At 37.8% G+C, this 22,710-nt stretch overlaps 1 pseudogene; it reads left to right on the top strand.

The window, feature by feature from the left end:
- The window catches only part of LOC113043135 (homeodomain-interacting protein kinase 3-like), a 36,825-nt pseudogene that overhangs the window by 2,245 nt on the left and 11,870 nt on the right, over nucleotides 1-22,710 (top strand).

A 22,710-nucleotide genomic window follows, 5' to 3' on the forward strand; every position in this document is an offset into this window, starting at 1 on the left:
AGTGTGCCAGAGTGTTAGCAGGCTTATAAGTGTGTGTGAGAGTTAGTATGTGGGTGTGTAAGAGCCACACCTGTCCTCGTGTCTGAACTTGTGCCATATGTTGTGACAGTATAAGAAGGGCTAGTCTGTCTCCCTCGAAACTAAGACAGCTAATCCCCATTGGTCACTTGTCTGTCTGAAACTGCTAATATGATATCACTGGAATTTGCTAGAATCGCTATTTGGCTTCTTAATCAAAGTGCAAAGGCTGAGATTAATTTAAACAAACATATTTGCGTGTATTATAGTGAAACGTGATGCTGTGTTAATTTTTTTGCATAACGGTGTTTAGTGTCTCAGTTCAGAATTACTACTTTACACAATCTGTATTTTTGCAATTACTGAAGTTGCTTTGCTTATAATGTGCTTTTGAAACGAAACACTTGCCAAACATTTCACCTGTTTTTTTTTGTTTGTTTTTTTTTTTTGTTGTTTTTTTTTTAAAGAGAAGTTTAGGAACGAAGAAACGATAACCTTTTTGCTAAAATAAAATATCGAATTGTTCAGTGTTTAAAAATGAAGAAATTAAAGCATGAATATTAGTATTGGAATTTGACAGTTTTACAGTAAAATATATTTGAATTTTACTTTAATACCTTTGTTGTACAGTAATGCAGTAAAATGTATTATTTTTGGATATTTTAATCATTAAATGCAAAGAATATTCATGCCTGGATATTATTGCAATTTGACCGTTTTACAGTAAAATTATTGTAAATTTACTTTTACTTTTTTATTTTGCAGTAATGTAGTAAAATGTCTTATTTATTTTATATTTGAATAATTTATTGTTTTTAATATAATAATAATAATAATAATAATAATAATAATTATTATTATTATTATTATTATTATTATTTTCTGTTATTTATAGTTGTATAATACAACTATAAATTCCATAATCACACATTTCTGGCCAAATTGTGAAGCCCTACAAACAACCACAATAATTATGGAGCACTTTAAAAAAATAAATCAGAATTTTAATTTAATTTACAGTTGAAATGGCAGTTTGTTTGTTTGTTTGTTTTTTTTTTTTTTTGTTCCAAATCGTGCATCCTCATGTTACACTAACAATGCTTTTGGAGCTTTGTAAGTTTTCCCTTCAGGCTTTACTGAGATCTTCTTTGTTATTTGTTTTTCATGAAATTCATTCAACAATCCATCTTGCTTATTTTAAGCCTCTCATAATAGCAAGGTTTTGTTTTGATGATTGTGACTATAAAAATGTCAACAGCATCTGTGAAAAAATGGCTAATACAGTCTTACACTTTTCTTCCCCTCTGTCCTTTATAGGTATGGCCTCACAGGTTACGGTCTGCCCACCACATGTTTATCAACCCCAGACAAGTGCCTTTTGCAGAGCGAAGAAAATCGATCCCAGCAGCTGTGTTTACTATGAGAAGATCCCTCGCACTTATGTGGTCGGTGTGAATCTAGGCATTGCACACCCTACGGATATTATACCTTTATCGAAAATCAAACCTTTGACCATCGAGAGACCCTGCCTTGCACGGGACATCTCGAAACACACTGATACAGCTCCACAGGAGCTGTCTGGAAGGGCTTCCTCACCATACAAACGTGTGGCATCGGAGGGCGACCTTCAGTATTTCTCCAGAGCGGCTGCAGCAGTTGAAGAAGAAAGTGGAGACAGTGGCCAAAACAGCCAAAGTAGTAGTAGTAGAAGCAGTGGCGGTGCTCCAGAAGGGCCGGAGAGGAACAGTGGTTTGAATTTGTTCGACGGGACCCAAAGATGTGGGTTTAAATGCAAAGGGGAGGAGCTTGAGAACGACAAGAGCATCATGCAGATAGTAGAGGAGCATTCGACTCTACCTGCCATGTTGCAAACAAACGTTGGGAGCACGACCGCAGTAGGTGTGGCCCCGCCCGAGCAGAACGCAACCGGGACGGGAGCCGTGAGCGGGACAGGTGACGGTGACTATCAGTTGGTCCAACACGAAGTGCTGTGCTCCATGAAGCACACCTATGAAGTGTTGGAATTCTTGGGACGTGGTACGTTCGGTCAGGTGGTCAAATGTTGGAAGCGAGGCACTAATGAGATTGTGGCGGTGAAGATACTGAAGAACCACCCATCGTATGCCCGCCAGGGCCAGATCGAGGTGGGCATCCTGGCCCGACTGAGCGGGGAGAATGCCGAGGAGCACAGCCTGGTGAGGGCTTTCGAGTGCTTCCAGCACAGGAGCCACACCTGTCTGGTGTTTGAGATGCTGGAGCAGAACCTGTACGACTTCCTCAAGCAGAACAAGTTCAGTCCGTTGCCGCTGAAGATGATTAGGCCCGTTCTGCAACAGGTGGCCACGGCGCTGAAGAAGCTCAAAAGCTTGGGCCTGATCCATGCCGATCTTAAACCAGAGAACATTATGCTGGTAGATCCCGTGAGGCAGCCCTTCCGTGTGAAAGTGATTGACTTTGGCTCTGCCAGCCACGTCTCCAAAGCTGTGTGTTCGACGTACCTGCAGTCTCGCTACTACAGGTAAGCTGTGCTTTTTTTGTTTCCTGTAATAGGCTGACTATCGTTTGTCATGTCTGTGTTTAAGCATAAATAGACTTTTTGGAATTTGTGGCAAGCATAAAGATATAATTTGTGGTGTTCGTTTGGAGGAAGTTAAACTGAGGAAGTTTTACTTAAGCCGCACTTCCTGTCAGGACAGTTATGTAATTCTGTCTGCAGCTTTTGTCAGAGTTTGATGGTAAACTCACTTTTTAACCGCCATGGAGCTACACCCATAATAACTTTATGTAATGCCAAAAAAAGAATAAAAATGCACTAACTTTTCAACTAGTTTGGTTCCCTCTCGTTTGTTTTTTTTTCTAATGGGGTCAATTCAGTCCATGATGGCTGTACTTTGTGTCTCTGTGGTAAGCAGTTCTTGAGGAAGAATGTGGTTTGCTGAAGTGATTCATGGGATGTGGAAGAACATGGAAACAGTCTTAAATTTGAACATTCCAGATGTTTGTGTTTTAAGTTCTCTGTCAAATTTAATTAGTATTTTTTTAACCCCAAAATTTCCTTTCATGCTTTCGGTCTGTATTGTAGTTAATGGATAATTCACCTAACCTCATGTTTTTCTAAAGATGTATCACTTTTTTGCTTTTTCAGTACACACATTGCACAATACATTATGCATTGGTATGCGTTCAAAAGTTTGGAGTCCGTAATAATAATTAGTCTTCTTTTTTATATATTTTATGCTCCAAAGTGGCAATAAAGACATTTATAATGTTACACATAATTTCTATTTGAAATTAATGCTGTTTTAAACATTTGAGCTTTCTTTCGTCTCAATAATCTGAAGAAAATGAATCCCAGTTTACACAAAAATATTAAGCAGCAATATTAGAAAAATATTTCTTTAGCAGCAAATCAGTGTAATTTGATTTTTGAAGGATGATTTGACGCTGAAGACTTGAATTATGATGTTAAAAATTCAGTTTTGCATCAGAAATAATAGGAAATAGAAAATGATTAATTTAAATTGAAATATTTAGATAATTTCACAAATGACTTTTGGTTTTACTGTATTTTTTATTATTATTATTTTTATAAATATACTTCTTTAAAAATCATCTGAAAATCATACAGACCACAAATATTTGAATGGTAGTGTATGCAGTATTTTATTTTTGTCTGTTGGGGTCCAAGACAACATTAAACTATGTAACTTTCACTGTGTGAACAAAAACAATTTTTAAAACATCTTAAATAAGAATATAATTCAGGTTTAGAACAGTCAGTGTATGTTTGAGTAGATAATTTTATTTTTGGATGAACTGTTCCTTTAAGAAATTTTTTTCCACTTGAAAGGCATACGAATAGGTTTCGAACATAATGTGAAATTGCGGTGCGGAGTTAAGGTCTGTCTCTGTAAATGTGCTCTGTTTGTAGGGAAGCTATCAGCGAACAAGATAAAGAGGAACTAGGCGCTAGTTTAAATAGGCCATTTGAACTCTTTGTACTTTGGCACAGCCACAGTTTGATGACTGCAACTAAGAACTCACAGCCCATGCAGGTGGCACATGTGAATGTGTCGCTTTGCATGGGAATGAGATGCACGGAGGAACATGAGATGCACTCAAACGGAGTGTGATAACAGATGTTTTTATAGAAGGGTATGAATAATAATTCACTCTTGCTTGTTTTTCCCTTTTTCTGGGAATGTATTTATGGCTCTTAACAGTGTTAGTGTTAAATCATTACATAAGTACTGAATCATTTTAACAAACAACATGTACTCAATGTGCAGTTATTTAGAGTGGTTTGTAAATGTGCATTGTTATTTTTTTAACATCATTGTAATATAAAAAATTAACTTCATAGTTAACATCTTCCCCTTCTGTTTGTTTATAAATTGCACATTTTGTTCTTAAAAAACCCCACAAGTGATTACACTTAACTGTTAGTGTTCAAGTATTTTGTTATTTTGTTCAAGTTAGTGTTCATCAAATTTGAAAGATTCTTATATATTATGTCTTTGCGTGTCAGATATTGCTGTTGTTTTTTCATAAGCCTCATGTTATATCTTTATGTGTGTAACATTTGCGTCCCAAAGTGGGGGAAATGGGCAGCGTGTGCTTCTGTTTTCCATTTGTCCCCTGTTTCTGTCGACATGAATCGATGTCGCAGGAATCCATAGCTTGTTCCCAGCACAGCTCTGGCTCACCTAAATTTAGGGCGGATCTCGTTGTGCTCGCAGTCACTGTGGTATGTGAGGTTGTCATGACAAGCATTTATTTTTCGTACTTAAAGCAGGAAGAGTCAGGAAGTGAAATTTTGCAGGTGTTGTCAAAAACCAGAGCTGTTTTTTATATTTCAAGCTGTTTTAGAACTGGTGTCTGTCTGTCTGTATGTTTGTCAAACATTTTCTCATTTTTAGAAGAGAATAGAAGAGTGATAGTTTGAGTGAAACCTATAAAAAAAATAGTTTAGGCTAATCTTTGTACAACGATGTAGTACTTCTGTTTTCAGTTCAGTAGCACAGAAGGATATTTTTGCTTTCCTGTTAAACTGTTTAAACCGTTTTGGTTTATAATTTTAGCCTAATTTTCACCCTAGTCAAGTGATATTGTCTAGAAGTTAATGAACAAATGTCAGTGTATTTTAGACATTAGTTTAGACAAATTTGTCACTGATTATTAATGATCCTTCAAAATGTTATTGTTTTTTAGTTGTTGTTGTTAACAGCGGAGCCAAAATTAAAGTTTTCATTTAGCTGAAAACTAAAACAAAAAATTTTGGTAATTAAATTTGTGTATGCTTCTGTATACCGTGATATTTCAGCCAAACAAATTTGGCACCCAAGCACCATTTTTGCTAGGAAAGTGCGTCCATGCTTTTGACATGTTTGTTGTAGCTTATACACATTAGCCATGTTTCCTTTACCTTCAAATTGTGCAAATTGAAAATAAACCCAATGGAAACACATCAATTTCGCAAAAACTCCCGCATTTACAGGTCAACTGTCATACGTAAAAGTAATTCTGATTAGGGGTGGGCGATATCTCGATATTTAAAATATATCGAGATATTTTTTAAACACGATATGGATTTTGACATATCGTATATATCGATATATTGTTTATATTCTGATTCCGCCACTTTGCTTGTTTGCCTTCCCTGTGCTGTGCTCGCCCCCGCTCGCTCGCCCCCCGCCTACTTGCTTTTGTCCCCTCTCACCTCGCGTGTAGAGAACTAGTAAAAAAAAAAAAAAAAAAAAGACAACTGGCTCCATTATATGGCGAACGGCAGACAGATGTCTACTGTAGGGCCCAGTGAAACGCGGACGGAATCACGGAAACCAGTCATAAAAATTGAATTTACAGTTTAACGCGGAATGTCACGGAATTGGTCAAATTTTAAATGAATTAATCAAAAGTCGGTCATGCACTTACATCAATTCGCGAAATGGACTAATATCTGCAAATATTAACCCGGAAAAGTCTATTTAAATATGAATCCTGCATGTTCTGCGTGTCTGTGTCAACGAATGTAGCAGAAGCGCGTCTTCATTCATTAAACACGGAAGCTCGCATAACGCTCGCGCTGATTTCATTGTCTTTCCTCTCTCTAAATAAAGACGTGAACACATGAGGAACATCCCCAGAACTGCACTGAGAGTCACTTCATGAGCATCTGACCGTTTGATTTGAGTAAGACTAGCTCATATCACATCATAGACTGTGGTATCACATACACAGAACTGTAAAGGTAAACCCGTCAAAAAAGTATTTGACAGAAATCTATTATTATTGTACAGCAGAATGTAGATAGCCCACTACTACTACTATTAAAATGAAACGAACATAATTTTATAAGGAATAATCAAACATTTCTCCCATGTTTTATTTTTAATAGTAAATCCCCTTTGTTTACCAAAAAATAAAGTTTGCTTAATTTTAAATAATTAAAAGATAAATTAAATGAATGTTTTATGCCTTCATTTGATAATCAGAAAAATGTAAATACACAGAATTTCTGAAGGGAAAAAAACATTTCACATAAGGCTATTTTAAGAATTGTTTTTAACTAATTAAGTTGTTTTTATGCATTTAAATAATTGCACATGCTAAAACACAGAATTAGGTAACAATAAAACATATGGTGAAGAAAAAAATAAAATGTTTCATAGGCCCCTTAACATGTAATATTTGCCATATTTGTTTTTGAAGTAGTTTTTTGTGGGTTATTTTTCCTGTAAAGATATCGAGATATATATCGTATATCGAGATATAGCAAAATATATCGAGATATATTTTTTGCTCCATATCGCCCAGCCCTAATTCTGATAATTCTTTAAAGTGACCCTAATGCGCCATTTTCCATTTTTTCTTTTATGCAGTGTGTAATGTAGCTGGGTGTGATTGTAAACGATCTGCAAAGTTGTAAAGCCGAAAGTGCACTCCCAAAATAAAGAATCGAATCTGTACAACATAAAGAGTCCTTTAGTTATTTTAATTCCCACCTACGCATAATTACCCGCTCTACATTGGCTGGTTGCGAACAACTTGACCCCGTCCACAAACATTTCATTTTACTGATGACTGGACGCTGGATTCACAGAGCACTTGCTCTTGAAAAATGGCTCAGTACCAAGTTTCTTTAGACCGGCTGGCTCCACTGAATCTCAAACGGAGTATGACTTAGGGTCTTATGTCTACAAAATTGGCATCGGAAGATATCTATATTGAAACATTGCGATGGACGGTGACATTCTGGGGTGGGGGTGGGAGTTAGGGGGTCTGACTGTAGCTTGAATCTGTATTCATTGATGCACGGAAAACAACGATCACTAATGGTTGCCTGTCACATTACAGTATGTAAAATTTCACTTACCACATACAAAGAATAAGGAGAAATGACTGAGGACGATGGCGAATGATTTGCAGAACCTGAGCCCCACTGACAAACATGTAATCTTGTAAAATGTGTGGTAAGTACTGCCACTCCATAATATAAACAGAGTATGTGCGATAACGAATCTCGAAAGTGAAACTAAAAAGCGACTGTGCATTCAAAAGCAGTTGCAATGCCAGGCATAATAGCAGCTCCCTGATGCCCTCAATTTTATATACAGTATAATTACCCAATGATAAAACTGTGAGAGCAAGTATTGAAATATGTATTGTTCTCCCATCTCGTATTTATTCTTTTTCATTTTGACGTCATACTTGATAATGTTCCAGAAAAGGATATCAAATGTTAATAGTGGAATCCCTAGTTGCAATTCTGGTATGTACTAGTGGCCCTTTGTTAAAATAACCAATGTGGCTCATTAATAATTCACTTTGTTGCTTAGGTCAGTGTGTGTTGAGTTCCATGTAAAGCGAGGTACCTGCTTTGGTTTCAAGTTGCTACTGGAAAGGGTTATTCGGTACCATGGATTTTTTTCATGACCTCCTGAAGTGACTCATCCCGTTGTTTCCTTGACACCCATGCTGCCTTTGTTTGGCTGAATCATAGGATTCTTTCTTCTCAACTCAAAATTAATTTGAAGTATCCAATAGCGGCCACTTAAATGTCCATCCTTTCCATGTCAAAATGAACTTTTTCATATTCCGGTCAGCTTAATTTTTCCTGTTCCTATCACAGTTTATAAGATATTGTCAAGAATCATAACCTTGAAAAGGCAATGCACTTTTGTGATGCTCGGAGAAAGCTCATAAGTTGATTTTAGTCTGCTTTAAGTGATCCAGTAGAGTTGAGGAAGCCATTTTAAGTGACAAAAATAAATATGTAGTGTTACAAAATTGATTTTACTCAAATCAGCTCCAGGTGTCCCCATTTAGCTCTGGGTTTTGAAACAGACTATTTAACCACCAGAATGATAATAGTATCAGAACATTGGAAACTGTTAAAACCCAGGAAAACTGATACACAGGGCAGTTGCATAACAAGCTGCTTGCATTTAACAGAAGGCCGAGTGATGGGACCCGAGTCTGGCTGGCCTCAGTGGATTGTGTGTGCTGTTCCAAAATCCAGCATTCTGTACTCAAGAGTCTTGCACTATAAACCCTAAAGTTGGGGAAGTGAGAGACGTCCTCCATGTGTTTTCAGGGTCCATCATAGCAGTTTACTTCATACCTTGAAATGCAAACACTATCATATCTGTGAAGCCACACCCATTGAAACCAAATGACAGGTTTTGCCACCAGCCCATAATAAGCATTATGCAACACTTCTCTTATTCTTCTTTTTTTTTGTCTCCCCTATTAGTCATAAAGTTTACAGTCCTTACACTGACCTCTCTGTTTCAATAAATCTGTTTTAGATTCAGGAAGATGTGGAGTGAATCATTCAGATAAAGTTTGTTCCAATTTAAGACCTTGACTTTGCCCAATGTTAACCATTTATTCTTATGCCCACACTTTGCACATTTTCTCATTTAGCTTCCTTAAAGCCTCACAGTAAATAAGACTTATGGTTTGCAGATTAGAGGTGCTTCGTTCAGGATTTTTGAGGCCGATCACTGATAACAGAGCTGTATATGCCGATATGATCAGCAATACCAATCTCTTTAAAGACTTCTTTTTTTATCATGTATAATTATTTACAGTCATACTCCAATCAGGATTTTAGACATTTATTCAGGGCCTGAATTTCATTTTTGAAAATGAGTGGAATTACCCTTTTAGGTGACTCTTGTGAGAATGGAGTTTTTAAAGGGTCAGCGCTGCGTGGTTTTTGATAAGTGTGGAGAGAAACACCGCTCACAAATTAGAAGCACACAAAACGATGATTTGCAAAGGAAAAACTTCTCAGGATTTCGAACTAAGCCAAGAGGAGACTGGTTTTCCTTTGCTAAAGTAAGGAAACTTTGTTTCCTTTGCTCATACATTTCCCAAAGGCACACGTGTGATTCATACATCTTCCATCTTCCGCCTGCACATCTTCCAGTTCCCAACAGTCAGCAGAAGTGAGAAAAATGACCTCTGCACTGCTGCACTTTCACATCTTCATGCATCCGTATCTATAATAAATCTTGGCCGAGACCGGCATTCATCTTCGGCCTGAGGAATGACCATAAGCATGAACGTCTGCTTTCTGTTGGTGTGTTTTAGATCATGTGAACGCCTGTCTCCCGCTTGGAACAGACTTGCACTCAGTTCAGATGAAGAAGACCTAATTGGCCAGATTCCTGGACTAATGAGCAGCCTGAAGGTTTCGGTGGTATGATGCACTTGGAAAGAGAGCAGACATCTAGTTGTTTGTGTATTCCAGGCCCTTTAATGCAGCATTCATGCATCGCAAACTCCCCTTGGCATTAGTGGGTCGGTCAGGCTTTGTTGACTAGGTCTCAAATGCTATTTGACCTCCGACCAGATGGTAGTTACTGAACCCTAACGTGTCCATCATGAATAGAGGCACTGTGTTTGCATTCTTAGTGTTCATTCAGGATGTGTAGTCACACGATGGTCTGATCTTGACCCTTTCACATGACTGACTTTAGAGTAGCCACATGGCAACATCACTTCAGTAAATAGGATCAGTTTTGCTGTGTGCACATAGTAATGTCTCTTACAAATTGTCTGTTGCTGGTTGCAGTTAGGTCAACGGTGAATCAAAATTGAAGTAGGACCAAGAAGGTTCATGTGTCGTGGTTATCAGCTGTGTTTTAAGAGCCTGGAACCAGTTCCTGCACTTTGATCAATTTGTTAGATCTTCTTGATATGTTGTGGTGTGTATATCATTCACTTGAAGATGAAACCTGATCGCACACCGCTTCCTGTAACAGCTTACCGTTGCTGTTTGACATTTTGAATTGGGACAGGGTAGGTTACAGATGTGAAGCCCTATATCTTCCATGGAACCTGGAGTTTGTTTTACATGCCATCTGGTATAAGGTTCCCATTTCATCTGTAGAAGCTCCTGGTTTGCTTCCCAAACTTCAGAGCTTACAGCATCAAAGGTTTGTGTAGGCGATTGCAGTCTCATATCAACTTAGTCACTTCTAGAGCCAGTCCTGCTTTTTTCTTTAGGAGTAAGCTAAAAGAACATACTGAATATATGCTTGCTGAATTCCAAAAAGACCCTTAGATTTGTAAAATACTACAAACGCTTTGTTTGTTACACATTCTCTCATTGAAAGTTTTAACTTAATTTGAATTTGCTTTCAACTATCAATATGAGTTCAGCACTCTTTAATACCAGGTTAAAATTGCACTGGAATCAGGACAGAATTAAAAAAAAAAACTACAGATTGCCAGCTGAATCACTAGATGTTAAAGGGATAGTTCACCCAAAAATGAAAATTCTGTCATTTAATTACTCACCCTCATGTCGTTCTAAACCCGCAAGACCTCCTCCGTTCATCTTCGCTATCAGAATTTATAAAAAATATCTTAATTTGATTTCCAAAGTTAGAACATCATGAGGGCGAGTCATTAATGACAGAATTTTCATTTTTGGGTCTTCTATCTAACTATCCCTTTAAGAAGTGAGAAGCCTTTAATTCAGCTTCATTCCTTAACTCTTTTCTTCTCAAGAACATCCAAACCAAATCAATACCTAATAATATAGCTGTTCATGCTTTTGTTCCTGAGATCAGTCCTTTATAGAGGATTATTTTCAGCTCTGTCTAATGTACATTGAAGCCGGCCAGACTGTCTGCATTTCTCAGCATTTCCGATGGGAACTGAAATGATGCAGCATCGAAAAGGCTTTGTTTATTGCTCTGGTGCCTCTGCCTCATAACGCTCCATGCAAACAACACTTCAGTCTCTAAAGAGCTTGAAGAAACCAAGCTTAATTTTTTTTAAGAAGCTGGTTTGTTTACCAAGGCAAATGTTAAATGTAAAAAAAAATTCAAATGTGTACATAGTTATTTTATTTCAGTTGCAGTTATTTTAGTTAAGAGGAAGTTTAGTTAAAATTAAACTATACAGGCTAAGCACAAACGTGCGCAGGCCTACGTTCTACTGTTCTTAACTTTAATTAAGAACAATTAATTTAAAAACAGTGATCTTTTGTAATTTATATATCAATATTTCACACCTGCTCACATCGATTCATGAGTATAAGTGCATTTTATATTTTGAGCCAGATGCTTTTTTATTTCTTTAGTGAATCATTTACAAAAACTGTCTGATTGTTAATATTTTGCTAGGTTCAATATGTTTTGCTGTGTCCTCTTGTTTTAGCTTCACATTTCACATTCTCATAACCTAAACCATCTGTTTATGTGAATCTGTTTCGCTGTGACCTCAGAAATGACTGGCTTCCATTTAAAAAAAAAAAAAAAGGTTTGGTTGGTGCTATAAACCCTTAACCCTGTTCTGGAATAGCACTAGTTGCGAGGTCCTACAGAATGTGATTTTCTAGCCAATGTGTTTTCATTGTATGCTCCGCTTCTAGATCTATTGGGCGGCGCACGAGCCGGGCTTTAGCTATGAGTGGCATGTTGTGCCCTTTGGGCGTTAGCCGGGGAAAAACATTAGCTTGTTTTGCACCACATGACAGTTATGGTTGGAAATGGGAATCAAGGGACTTGGTTTAGTGCTTGAAAAAAAAAATTTGTAATGATGCACTCATAAATATAAATGTTCCAAAGGGGGTTTTCACAGTGATGCTATAGAAGAACCATTTTAGGTTCCCCAAAGAACCTTTCATTAAACAGTATAAAGAACATTTCACTAATCTTAGTTACAAGATCTTAATGGAACTGTAGATACTTATGAAGAACCTTTAGTTTTAAGAGTGTAGCTAGCACTTCTTGTCTGACAGATCTGAAAAAGGGGTGTCAGAGGTGTGGCCTGACAGATTTGCAGATAACAATCGCGTTTCATGTTACTTTGCATGTTTTTAAAAGTCGTTACAGGATGTCGTAACGGCTCGTGTTGCTACTCAATCTAAATTTTATTTCAGATTTCCCAAACCCCTGTGACATATGTACCCTATTGCAAAAGGACCTGTGGCCCCCACGGAAAAGTTTTGCATGACTTGCAGGGGAAGTCTGAATAACTGCTCTCTGCTGTAGGAGATTAGATAAGCAGTGTTTGGGTGGGATTTGTTTACCAAGAGCTCTCTGACTGGACGCTGAGCAGGAGGGGTGGAAAAAACCCAGTGACCCATGTCTTCTCGTTCACAGAAGCCGCTGTTAATGAAAGGCTTTAAAACTGTTTCACTCTTGGCAGGCACGTGTGGATCATCATCTGCGGCTACGTGTTCATATTCAGCTCTCTCCAGGCGGTTGACTACGTGCCAGAGAGAGTCTAATGTTCTCGCCCCTTTTGTGAGCAACACAAGATGTTTAAAACCCTGGGGATAGGCTGGGATGATCAGCTGGTGGCGGATTTCTGGAACTCCCACACCCTCGCTCACTGCCTGTTTGCAGTGAGAGACTGCTGACAGCGGTTTTGACACAGCTGATCTTCCTAATCTCACGTCCCCTGACATGTTCTGCATTCATTTTTTTTTCTTTTTCTTTTTTTTCACCCCCACCCCTAGCTGAAATCCCATTCTAATCATCTCACTTTCTAGACAACATGCCTTACACTTGTTTTCTGAACAGCTGCAGAGCTCTGTTGGCCTTCAGAAAGGTTATTGTGTGGTCAGGGCTCGTTGTCCCAGTAGCCGCTTTAGACTGCGGCTGCTCTAGGCTTTCCGGCTGCAGCTTGAACCAGATGACTCGGATCACCACCCCCCTTCCCATCCCGCCGACCTCACAGGAAATAACTGAAGCTGGACAGGGGTTCAAATTTAGCAAGGCTTTGCTTGACAAATACTGACTTATTGTTTCATACTGACTTAGAAAATGGCCTTTTAGCATGTGGCCACTATTAGCACTGCTGGTAAATTCCACCTTTTAGTCTTTCTTTTGGTCTTTAAAACATGATCTCGGTGGAGTCAGGTTGCACGACAGAGAACAGGGGATATACAACACCTCCCTTTGAAAACACTTTGGGAAAGTCGATGCAGTAATGGTGAATATTCTCATGTTGCTGTTGTTTTTATCTTAAGGGTGGGTGATAAGGCTTGTGCCGATAGATAGACGATAGTATCGTGTATCGAAGATATTCAGGCCATCCTTAAAAATATTCTTGTTTGCCGTAACCTGACCGACCCTGTAATTTTAGGACCGACTCAATTTTTGTATTTTTGTATTATTTTTGCGTTAAGACAGACCAATTTTTTTTTAATCTTCAAACAACTAATATACAAAAGCAATAAAATATTAATAATATTTTTGTAAGTATTGTAAATACTTAAATTGTCTAGGCCTACTTACAAACGAAGGCTACGTTCTTTCTTTAAAAACGGATGTCACACTATGGTCTGTGCGTTCGCTTCGTCTCATACTCTAATTCACTGTCAGAGTCAACGGTTCGCGCTTTGTAATGATGGCTGCGTCTGCAGTAAACAAAGTGTTCGCGGTCACTGTTCAAAGTCATACAGGTTCGAGCACCATAATACATTAAAAAAAAATTCATTAAAACAGCTTGACACCGCTTTAACTTGGCACGAAGTTTTGGAAAAACTGTGCCCAGATCTTTTTCCATCCCTTCTCCCATCTAGTCTAAATCCGTGACCGTGTCGACTGTCACTTTATGTTCGAAAATGTATTGCACGAATCGATTGGACCAACCAACACAAGTTTCGAAAACGAAAATAGGAAATTGATTTTAACAACCTTCTCTCGGAGCATGACCAGGTTTTTTTTTGGAACACACATCACACAGCAACTGCAGCTTCGGACACACACTCATAACGCAAAATACTTCTGCATAGTGTTTCTCTTATTTTCAATCGATTCAATGAACACTTGTCTCTCAAATCAAACAGGATTTTTTTCACAAAAGTGACAACCAATAAAGCAAAGTAAACGATCTCTCATTTGTAGGTTGCATTGAAACAGTGAAACAGTATAACAGTACCTCTTTTTTTTTTTTTCACCAGAAATTAATGCAATAAACAAGTTTTTGACATTTCAATTTGTTTGTGGTCTATATAGCCTGCATCAAAATGAGGTTTGCAATTATGTGCTCAAAGGCACGGGTTGAAGACCCAGTCAGTGATGTCACAATATGCTAATTTGTTGAAATTCATACCTACGTAATCACCATCACCAAAATTGTGATTCTGTGGCAGTGTATGCATTTTAAAAAACCAAATAGTTATGAGATAGCCTATGACAAGTACAGAGAGTCTCTCCTGCACCATTCACCCATGCACAATAATATTGTTTATTGGCGATCTTTTTGGCTGGCGATATGCCAGTATGACATTAGTGGTTGCTTTGACCAGAATCTCATATAATTTCTTTCCGCAATAATAACCCTGTTCAATATTCCATTGCTCTATGATAACCGCCTTCAGGAGCCGTTTCTTGCACGGTCAGGTCTGTCGTCTTTCGCTGAAATGAAAGAATTCTAGAATTGAATTCGTCATAATAGGAATTTATCATCATAATCGTGTTGCCAGGGATGTCTCTATTTAATTGAAATAATGTCACCATCTCTTCATTTAATCAGTAACTCATATTCTCAAACATATGTATGCGTGTAGTTGTGTGAAATTAGAAATAACGAGAATAGCGTCATACTGTATGTTAGTTTGTTTTTAATCCACGTTGTTCTTGGCTGCTTTGGCAGCTTTGCACTAAAATAAGTGCTATGAAATCTAATCTTAGTTCAGTGGAAAGGCTTGAACATTTGGAGTCTGGCCTGGACTCAGGCAAACATTACACGGGTGCAAATGCCGCCTCTAAATAGTCTTAACAGTAACTCTTTGTTTGAGTTGGGAAGTCCAGACCGGCCTTGTTATGTCATCATTCTTTTTGACCTGATTTCTGTCATTTCCCCTGATTCTTTCATCTGAAATGCGACTTCCTGCTGACTGTGGGCTCATGGGAATTTTTTTTCTAAGATTTTCAAAACCACAATGATGTAAATAGCATTCTTAAACCGGAGTAAATTTTTTGAGCGGAAATCAATTGTGGTTACAATATAATTTGACAGTATGAAAAATTAACATGCTCGTGTTTAGGGACTGGCCAAATAGCCTCTTGTCCTTCAATGCCCCTTGCTATTGTATTTCTCTGTGCAGTTGGAGCCTGTGGTATTATGTTTAACTTGTGTTAGGCTTTGGATTTAGTCTGTTTGCCCATCGCTATGCTGGAGGTTTATTGGGGTTTAGTTCGTAAGATCTTGTGCAGAATATAGAGCACTCCATTCTTTCTGTCACTGTGCCAAACATACCCATGTTTGTACTGTCAGTTAAGCCTGTTACCAGGGCAGAAAATAACCTCTCGTGCCTCTGTTTTAATAACCACAGAACTTAAAACAGTAGTAGTACTGTGAAAACAACAAATGTCTGCAGAGTTCTTATGATTAAGTTCTTATGTTCTATGTTGTGGTATGTTATATCAAGTTATGGCATATTCACTATACAGTATATTGGGATGCACAATAATGGATTTTTGCCGTTATCCAATATGCCAATAATTTTCAACCCATTTTGGCCGATAGCCGATGCTGATATTGATATCATTTTTTAGTTTTGGTTAGTTTTATTTGTTAGAATTAAATAGACAATAACAAATTTATCTTGTAATGACAGCACATTGAAGATTTAAAAATATTTTAGGTTAGTAAATGCCATATGATAATTTCCGGTGCTTGATCATGCCTCGCAGTTGCTTCCTCAGGGCCAACGGCTCAGGTTTTTTGGCACCATGAAAACCTTGGACCAAAGTGACCCAGCTGATCACTTTAGCTCCACGTAGCCTATGTCATAAAAATATAATGTTTTTTGTGCAGGAGCTTTTATAAAAATATAGAAATTATAATTCAGTGTGCTGAGTTCTGGCTTATTGTGTCGCAATCCAAAGTTCACGGAAAAGAAAACCAGACAGCAGAAAATTGTTTTCTTTATTTTTCAAAACATTATAGTTTTATTTATTTTGCAAATCTTGAGAGTTTTGAATCATGTTTTGCTTCCATCTATATAACCAACCAGTGTTGGTATGACCATATCACGCCGGCGCCTTACGTGTACACAGACACGAGCTATTTTGGGTTTTATATATATATTAGGGTTGTGCATTTCAAGCAAAAGTAATAATCGATAATCGCTGGGTATTATTCTATTGGTAGTCAATATTCGGCCCCCTCCCGCGCATGCATCCACACACGCATAAACACACACCCATATGAAGAGAGAGAGAGGGAGAGAGACTATTCAGGCTTTCAATCTGTATGATAACAAACTGTTTAATATATTAGAGAAAGGTCTATCCTAACCCAAGCCTGTATGTGTGCATGTATGGATGTATGATTGCTGAAACACATTAATATAACATAACTGAATGATGCCATTTATTAACATAACAGTCCGTCTATTATCAAATGCTCACAAGGCTGTCGGAGCCTATGACATTTCTATTTTTAAAATGAGCATGAACATTCATAGCATTTTTTTTTTAAGTTTAGAGAGTAATTAAGATTAGAACAGATTAATTCAGACATTAATATTAGGCTTAAAATATATTACGCGCTAAAACAGAATATCATAAAACAGTACGCGCTAAAACACATTGTGAACAGCCTGAATGACGTCACTAATTTGAACATTAATTTTAATGTTTGTATTTCTAACAATAACCTATTTCATATTTTTATTATAAAAAAAAGTTCTAGCTATTGGTGTTACCCTCTGGCGTTGTCTCCCTTTCCTCACTGGCCTATGCTCACACTACACTTCACGCTCCGGACAGGTGTTCTGTCCATCTCTGCTTGTCAGATTTTGCTACCTCCCATGAAAAAAGTAGGTAGTACTTATAAGGACCCGCCAAACCCAGGGGAGCTTTTGTTTGAAACGACGTATCTAATATAGTTTAGTTTTGGTTTTTAATGGCAAAGTGGTCATATTTCATTTCAATTCTTTATTAATTTAATTCCGAAATATGATTGGAACATTTAATGTTTGTTAAATTCAAGTTTTTTTTTTTTAAATAGCCTACACAGTGGCCAGCTCAAAATGTAATCTGTGGGAAACAGGAAGCTTCTCGCTCAGCACAGTGGATTGCATCGTTCTGTTTACTTTGTGGTTCATTATTTTGAGTCGTTTGGGACGCGATGACAGGTTCACATCTTTAGAAAATAATCACACAGCCTAATCGATAATCAGTCATTCAATATATATATATATATATATATATATATATATATATACATATTTTGGACGCAGCACTTGTGTCTCCTTCTGCTTTGTGGGTGATGTAAACGCGTTGTCACAAAAAATAATTGCGAAAGAACCTGACGTGAGATTTAAAATAAATTAAGAGGCTTCGAGGCAGAGGAATCGATCATTTTTTGTAATCAAGTTACTCAAGTTACTCGAGGAATCGTTTTAGCCCTAATATTTATACATAAGTGAGTGAGTGAGTGAAGTGACATTCAGCCAAGTATGGTGACCATACTCAGAATTTGTGCTCTGCATTTAACCCATCTGAAATGCACACACACAGAGCAGTGAACACACACACACACACACTGTGAGCACACACCCGGAGCAGTGGGCAGCCATTTATGCTGCGGCGCCCGGGGAGCAGTTGGGGGTTCGATGCCTTGCTCAAGGGCACCTAAGTCGTGGTATTGAAGGTGGAGAGAGAACTGCTCATGCACTCCCCCCACCCACAATTCCGTCCGGCCCGAGACTAGAACCCACAACCCTTCGATTGGGAGTCCAACCCTCTAACCATTAGGCCACGACTTCCCCTAAATGTATACACGAGTAGCATTTTAAAATCTAGTAAAGATGATGCAGTATTGGCTGTGACTAATCGCAGCAGGTTAACATACCAGATCTCTTCCAGTTTCTTTTTTTTTTTTTTTTTGCAGAAACAGAAGTGTGAAAATATTGGTACTGCTCTGAGTGAATGGATTGGATTTTTGTATGTATTTGTTTGTTTGTATATCAATCTGTAAAGCAGTCCCATCCACTGATAGCTGCACAAACACACCTAGCATTGCACTGTGTAGACCATCCCAGCAACGTTGTGTTTGATTAACTCTGTGATGACTTCTGTTTAAATGCGTCATTCTATGTGTGCAAATAATGGGTTGAGCAGCTTAATATGAATCACAGCATTTGCTGCTGCAACACCTTGGACTAGGAAGACAAGAAATGCAATAAAGAAAAACCTGTAACTTAATTTCAAAGCCCTGAATTTAAAAGGCAGTGTCACATAGCCAAGCCATTAGTGAATTATTCACAGCAGCTTTTGTTACCGCATAAGTAAGGTACTGTTGGTAGTTACAGCCGCTAGTGACTGTGTAGTGACTACTAGTAACCTGGCATGACATTTTCTGGTATCAATAGCTGACTGTTTTAACTGTGTATCGTTTAGGTGCTACATGTGTGACAAGTTTGGACATAAAGCAGAGTGTTAGTGCCTGAGGAGTTTGCTCTGTAGTTGATTATTAATGCTGACCAGGGTTAATTGTGTCATCAGACTCCTCCTCTGTCATCACCCATTTTTGGTATTTAGACTCGTCCTCATCTGTCGCTAGGCAGCCAGCAATTTCCCTCCGGTTGTCACGGTAGCAGATGTGTATGGGCCTGTTGACGTCAAAGCTCAGATCCAACGGCAGACTCGCGCTGCACCAGACCAGGACTGTTGCGTCATTAGGCTCAGGTTCATATCAGTATGGATGCAAAGCATGACTCTTGAGCTTCGGTAAGCGTGAGATGAGTCTTTCCCAGGTTTCTCATCGTGAAATACTGTGTGTCATAAAATCAGAATTTTTTAATGTTTAAGTGCTTTAATTGGGTCTCCTGGTGCATCTACCAACCTAGAAAACATGAACAAGAACAGCCCATTATTTACTTTTTGGTACACCTTTTGGTAAGTTTTTTGTGAGCTTATGACAAAATTAGATGCTCACAGGGCTCCAAACTGCTACTGTTTTTCTGCCGGAGCGAGTAATTTTTGTAATGGATCGCACTGGCGAGATCTCCACATTTACTGTAACCATGGTGTTGTGGTAGAGGTAGTCCATTATTACATTATTCATTTCAGGGTTTGTACAACCTTTCAAGAGAGAAATTCAATACATTTTCAATGACTTGCAAGCATTTCACATAACTGTTGCCAGAACTTTTAAACTCCAAAATTACTCAATTAGATTTTTTTTCAATGGAATGACCAAACTGTGGTGAACAAACACTTGTGTTATATTAACAAATACATCAAATTATCATTATAACCTGTAGATTCCCCGTGTAGATAACCACGGGGAAGTCGTGGCCTAATGGTTAGAGGGTTGGACTCCCAATCGAAGGGTTGTGAGTTCTAGTCTCGGGCCGGACGGAATTGTGGGTGGGGGGAGTGCATGAGCAGTTCTCTCTCCACCTTCAATACCACAACTTAGGCATCGAACCCCCAACTGCTCCCCGGGCGCCGCAGCATAAATGGCTGCCCACTGCTCCGGGTGTGTGCTCACAGTGTGTGTGTGTGTGTGTGTTTTCACTGCTCTGTGTGTGTGCATTTTGGATGGGTTAAATGCAGAGCACAAATTCTGAGTATGTGTCACCATACTTGGCTGAATGTCACTTCACTTCTAGATGGTAACAGAGGAGCACTTGTTTATTAGACAATAATTTATACTTTTTTATTTTATATTTGAAATTTTAAAATAGCAATTATAAGATCACTAGGCTCAAATCATCAAGAAATCAGATTTTGACAGTGTATGAAGATTTTGTTTGTGTATGAAGTAAGAAAAATCACAAAGGGCTTTGAAAAACAAACCTTTCTTCAATTTGTGACTAAATCACATAATCTAGGGATCACAAAAAATAGAGTTGCTGTTATCATTGTTTTTAGCACAAAAATAGATATGAAATTATGATTTAGGTTTTTATGGATTTAATGTGTTTAGGTGTTCAGGTACAGAAGTTGAAAGAACCACAATAAAATATTTAATAAAATAACAATTGCAAATTCTTCACTCAGTTTAATTGAACAAAAATGCTATGTTTATTTTAGGTTGTATAATTTCAAAATCTGAAAAAAAAGGGGCAGGCGGGGCTTATGGTACAGTGATACAACATTTTCTTGGTTACCGCTGTAAACACAGCCATACTGTGCATATAAACTCTATTTTAAATGCATTGTACAGAGACAAAGTGAAGGGAAAACACAATTTCTGAAAAAATCATTTCCATTCCCCCCAGGCATTCATATAAAATTAAAATTTGGGGATTTTCTTCCTTTTATTTGGCGCATCATGAACAGTGATCTTGCTCTGACTGCTACAGTATTTTCTCCTCTTTGTGTCTGACTTCATAGTCTCTGGCCAAGGTTAATGGCCATTTACAGACTAATTATAATACTAATTTAATATTTCCACATAAATGGAAAATGCAAAATGATTGCAGTGCAGTTTGTGTGCAAGCGCAGAACAGAAGATAGTCTGAAATAAATCAAAACATGTCCGGTAGACCGGTGGATCTGTACTCCAGTGTATAAATTAATTATAGATTAGTAGTCATTGTTAAAGCTGCAAAGTTACTTGCCTGGATGGGTATTTTGACATACTTTTGTATGTATTTGGCCATTCAGGTGTCAGAGACGGCTCGAGTAGGCTGCTGAATGGAGTTATCTTTCGCCCCCAAATGCTTTTTAACCACTTGTATTTTTAAATGAACAAGTCTTAAAGACACATGCAAATGATAAAATGTCATGACGACGCTGCAGTGGCCTGATTGGGCAAGTGACAAATACGTCTACTGTCGCGAATGTCTTTCACGCAGTCCTTATTGTTGAGATCTGCATAATCACTGAAGTTGTTGGTCAGTTCCATATAAGTCTATAGAAGAATAATGGTACATTTAATAAGAGTACAATATTTACCTTTACTACATAAAAAATGTGTATAAACATGAAATAAAAAAGAAATGAACACGAACACTTTTTTTATCCAAAACAATAGTAAAAAAAAAAATTAATAACCCACTGAAATTAAAACAAAACTGCACATTGTAATTTCTGTGAGTTAAGTCTATTTATCATCAAAGCATTTGTCAAGAATACAGTTAAAATGGGGGACATATGTGAACGATTGCATTGCAGGCTGATTTAAGGTGTGTCCCTAAATTTTCTACTTGTTCTCAGATCAGGCTCAGATTTCTCTCCCCCAGTGACGTAGAAAGGGAATCTTATTATAATATCACTGCACCTTAATCTGCAAGTTCACAATCTAATATAAACATTCAATTTCTTTTCCAGCTGTGTACCTTAACAGACAGCCTTTTTAAGCACAATAAGACATGACAGAGAACTTGGTTTAGTATTCACATGCCATGTAACAGCCACATTCTGTATGCTCAGAAAATTGTATATCAGAAGTTTAAACTAATATGGTTTAAAACGCATTATTTAAGTGTGTTTTTTAAGTTTTGTTTTGAGAGTATCTGAGTTAAGAGCTGTAAAAGCACAGCCCTGTTCTGGAAAAGGGGGCGGGATCAGTTGCTAATTTGGATTTAAATAGACATGCACTAAAATTGTGTTTCCACTTACACTTAAAATAGGAATTTTCATGTTGATATAATAAATGATTGGTGGGGTATTTTTAGCTGAAATTTCACAGACACATTCTGGGGAATATGTTCCCAAGACTTTTATATCATCTTGTAACACGGGGCGTAATAGGCGTCCTTCAACATTAGATGATGTTTATAAATCATCTTGATATTATCATAATGATTTTTTTTTAATTCATTTTGTAGCGTTCACTCATCCAAACAAACACTTGTTTGTCCTTCTCGAGAGCTTTTGTAATGAAGTGTCCTACTGCTTTTCAATCAACATCTTGTTGTCAAGGTAACTACTCCATTAATTCTCATCCTTTGCTGATAATGTGTTCCAGGGCTCCAGAGATCATCCTGGGCTTACCCTTTTGTGAGGCCATAGACATGTGGTCACTGGGCTGCGTCATCGCTGAGCTCTTCTTGGGCTGGCCGCTTTATCCAGGAGCGCTGGAGTATGACCAGGTAAGATCAGCCAGTGATCTCGGATAATGACCCACTTTGTTGCATCTGGGCAACGCTAATGGGGGGCATTTTGGAGGATGACATCATTTGCTTTTTTCAATGGAAGTCTTTGTGATAAGTTTGTTATCAAAGAAAAGAAAATTGAAAAGAAAATTGGC

This window comes from Carassius auratus, chromosome 25, assembly GCF_003368295.1.
Source record: "Carassius auratus strain Wakin chromosome 25, ASM336829v1, whole genome shotgun sequence".
In the NCBI taxonomy this organism is placed as follows: Eukaryota; Metazoa; Chordata; class Actinopteri; order Cypriniformes; family Cyprinidae; genus Carassius; species Carassius auratus.